Source organism: Pinus tabuliformis, chromosome 7, assembly GCF_031772625.1.
Source record: "Pinus tabuliformis cultivar Carrire ecotype Pingquan chromosome 7, CPIR1, whole genome shotgun sequence".
Lineage (NCBI taxonomy): Eukaryota > Viridiplantae > Streptophyta > Pinopsida > Pinales > Pinaceae > Pinus > Pinus tabuliformis.
In genome coordinates this window covers 316,056,485-316,060,941 of record NC_142293.1, presented here as the reverse complement: position 1 = coordinate 316,060,941, position 4,457 = coordinate 316,056,485, and the positions used below count along the sequence as shown (strand labels likewise).

General features: G+C 30.5%; 1 long non-coding RNA gene across 1 annotated transcript; it reads right to left on the bottom strand.

Annotated features, from left to right (window-relative positions):
• Nucleotides 1-1,584, bottom strand: LOC149247190 (uncharacterized). Its single transcript, XR_016266606.1, has 2 exons — nucleotides 1,392-1,584; nucleotides 1-167 (listed from the first exon to the last, which is right to left on the bottom strand). It is a non-coding gene; the product is annotated as an uncharacterized LOC149247190 (long non-coding RNA).
• Nucleotides 1,585-4,457: the final 2,873 nt, after the last annotated feature.

The following is a 4,457-nucleotide window of genomic DNA, read 5'->3' as shown; positions in this document are numbered from 1 at the left end:
TATATATCTATACATAATACTGGAAACCAAGTCGTTCATGTGTCAGTTGTGATCGGAAACTTCAGTGGGCGCAGTCTCGCCTTTGGAGCAGCAATACGCGCAGCCATAGCGGCCCATTCGACAGCAACGGCCGTATCGGCAATCTCTTCCATATCCGTATTCAGCCTCTGCAAAAGCAGTAAATATTTCAATCACCATTAAAGTTATAATTAATTGAGAATATTGTACATATAATTTTGGCCCGGATTGTGTAAGTAGGTTGAAACGTACCACTGTTCTGGCACATACACTTTGTGGGTTTTTAAAAACAGAAACAGTTGTGGGTTTTGTTTTTAAAGATGAGACTTTCAAGAGCGCATCATTATGTTGATTGCTGATCTGGGATCTTATTGCACAAATAGGATTCCAGAATAGTCGTAGAATTTGTAATCAACTTAAGTTTAGATGAGCAAAGTGAGCAAAGTGGCATCTTAATGTTTACTTCAAGTGGTATTCAAAGTCGCATCTTAATGTTTACTTAAAGTGGTATTTTTAGGTTAAGTTCAGATGAGCAAAGTGGCATGTTAATGTTTAATTAAAGTGGTATTTTTAGGTTAAGTTCAGATGAGCAAAGTGGCATCTTAAAGTTTACTTAAGGTCGTATTTTTAGGTTAACCTCACTCAGCATATTTAGAAAAGAGTTATTTAGAAAAGAGTTAAGTTCAAAGTGAACTAAGTATATTACTTATCTTCCCGTGAGCTAGCTAAGTATATCTTGCTGGAAAATTTCTAGGGAAAATTTAAATTTTAGGGGTTAATATCAGCAAGTGGGTTAATATTCCATGTTTATTTCATGTTTTATAAATTTTAGGGGCTAATATCAGCAAGTGGGTTAATATTCCATGTTTATTCCATGTTTTTTATAAAAAAATTCACCAATTTTCCAATTTTCCAATTTTCATTTTTATAAAGATGAATTCACCTAAATTTTATAGTATACTATAAAAATATTAAATATTTTAGCTTAAAAATCTCTAATAACATAAATGGTCTTTAAATATTTTAGCTTAAAAATCTCTAATAACATAGATGGTCTAAGATAAAATAATTAGAAATTTAAACATTTTTATAAATTATCATGAAACAATTTAAAATTTTGATATCAAAATTAGTAAAATTTGTCAAAATTAGTAAATTTTAAGATAAAATTCCAATCTTTAAAATTTTCCTGGCCCATTCCCACAGTTCAATTTCCTCGCCCATTCACACAGTTCAACCTACACAAATTTTCCTCGCCCATTCACACAGTTCAACCTACACAGTTCAGCCTACTTAGTTCAGGCGTATAATAAATATACATTCAAATAAATAAAATAGTAAAAACACAAGTGGCAAACAACTATACCATATACCTTCAACACCTTTCTGACCCATCCCAACTTTCCTCGACTCTTCTCCCGCTGCCACAGACAAGATGAAAAACAGTGCAAACAAACTGAGAACTACCAAGATAAACCGACCTCTTATCGCCATGATTAAAAGGCCCTCGACTGCAATGCAAACTTGGTTCAGAAAAAAAAGTGGAGACCAGCGGAGATTATATAGCAAAACGGGAACGGTGAGCTTTCCTGCAATAAATGCAGAACGGATATGGCCTGGATTGTGGCAGTGGAGACTATAAACCAAAACTGGAGCGGTAAGTTTTTCTCCAATAAATGCTGGACGGATATCATGGCCAGGATTGCAGCTAGGTTAGGGACAAAATTCAACAGACACAGGGTTCTTCTAAATCGGCCTCCTGTCCATAGATTCAGGAGTCTTCTGGAATATAAACAGACCAGCTGTCTATCTCAAAATCCAATTTCTTTGGCTTTTTTCCACGGTGATAGTAACGTCATGGATGCCTCTTATTATCCGTATTGGGGAGATACACGTCTTTTTGTCTTCTGGAAGGTTAATGCCATTTGTTGTCCAAGAACTCTGGCTTGTTTGTCTCTACATATACTCAGCCATAGTTAATTATAAGGAATATATATGCAGGTTGACAAGTGAACCAGACTTTTCAACCTCATGAATGAGCTTCATCCATAACCGACTCACATTTCAAAAACTCTCCCTTCATACGTTTTCTTGAATTTGTTTTATGGCGATTTTAGAAATATTTTTAAATTTAATAAATATGAGCAAAATCAAACGATTAACTTTGTTTTCTTTAAATTTTGAAATATTCGTAGAAAATTGAACTGAGCAAAATTTTGAAGTATTCCTAAACACTTGATCTTCGCTCTCAATATTCTTTAAATCCATCATCAAAATAAAAATACCCATATCATTAAAATCCATAATCAAAATAAAAATACCGATATCACTTAGATACCTCCCTTCCATAATAAAAATACCCATATCAGTTAGATACCTCCCTTCCATGATTGGAGTTACCAACAAAAAAAACAAAACTGAGATCTCTAAAATCACGACTGGAATCTTCACCCGAGGCTTTTATTCCTCGTACTCTGCAAGCTTTTATTCCTCGCACTCTGCAAGTGGTTCTTAGATTATCCATGTAAATTTCTTCGTCTAATGATTGAAACCTTGCGGGTTGGTCCTGTCTTTACCTAAACGGTCCTGTCTTTAGCTAAACAGAGAAGATCGATCCTTGCTCGAGCATTTAGTCTCTTGATACTTTCATGTTAGTGCGACTTCTCTTAGTTTCCTTGAGAGGCATGGTCACGTTTAACCAAAGTGGACATCTTGAGAGGCATTGTCAAGTTTAATCATAGTAAACATAATAACTTTATTTTGGCAAAATAAATCTTGGCAAAATAAATCAGTCAAATCAGTTAGAAAATGTATTATTTTTTAATATTTTAAGGGATAGTTTAATTGGTGGAGTTTTGCATTGGGTCAAATCTCCTAGACACCCTTGGGGTCAGGCCATAAACTTACTCATGACCTTGAGCTACTATTGAAAAAAAAACCATATAATTTTGTTGAATGCACTATGTTCCGACCATCTAATTGAGTTATTTGGATAAATTTCAGGCTTAAATCTGGTCATTATTATTTTAAGTTAATATTAATAATTTACAAGTCAGTAACTTTCATGGATCTTCATCAAAGTGTTATGTTGAAATATAAGACAATGATGAATTATAAACACATTGCAACATCAAAGTGGAAGGATGTTCAACAAATAGATTTTAGTGGAAAATTGAGTATTGGACTTATTTTCTAAACAATTAGATATAAGAATCTATCATTTATATTAGCATTAAGAGGGCTGAAGACAACAAATCTATAATTTTGTGATATTAAAAAGGTTGAATACAAAGAAATTCTATATTTTTGTGATATTAAAAAGGCTGAAGACATGTAAGGATTTATCATTTTAATGGTATTAAAAAGGGTGAGAAACAAAGCCATTTTCTCTTAAAATGTCTTGTGTACACCCCAATTATAACTCAATTTCAAAATATATGTTATATTTTTAATTCATCAAAATTGTGATAATACAATAATATTGGAGTAATTGTCTTATTTGTTTAAATATAAAAATAAGATTATAAAGAAATTTAAGTGATTTTTTTTAAATAAATAGATAAAGAAATTATGATTAGGTAACAAAAGAGAATGTGAACCTAGGTGGTTCAAGTTTCAACGATTTGACAATTCTCAAATTAACCAATTTTGCTACCCATAGATATCAACCACTGTCATTATTATGAAAGTGGTGTACTTTATTTATTTTACTTATTTAATGTTGCATATTTAATCGTTATTACTTTTCATTTATAATTATGAAATTTTGAGAAAAAAATTGAAATCATAACATCATCAATAAATGTCTAAATTATATGAAAATTAAAAAAATAAATATTGTTTTAAATATTTTTTTTTAAATCATTAGAATATTGTATTTTTAGTTACTGAAAAAATTGATATATGTGTGTGTGTGTGTGTTAGATTTAAGACTTTTGTGCTCCATAATGTAGATAGATGTCTTTGGGATTAATCATATTATGAGGATTTGGTCATTTCAAACCAACTAATGTGGTCCATCCTTAGAACAAGATGAAGAATCAAAGGATCATAAGAAATAAACAACATGGATGCATCATTGCCCATAATTAGCTATTGGTAAATAAGTTAATAAGGTAAGTAAAATATTATTAAAAATTAGAGGAAAGGAGTTATCTATTAAAGTAATAATATATATTTAGTTGAAAACTAGCTCTTAGGAATAAATATAAATATAAAATATTTTATACCAATATTTTAATAATCAATTATTTAATAAGGTAAGAAAATATTATTTAGAAATCCGAGGTAAGGATTTATCTATTAAAATATTATATATTTATTTAAAAACCAATTGTTATAAAATACTTTATTCCAATAATTTAATAATTAGTTAATAAGGTAAGTAAAATATTATTTAAAGTCCGAGCCAAGGAGCTATATATTGTAAACAAAATATT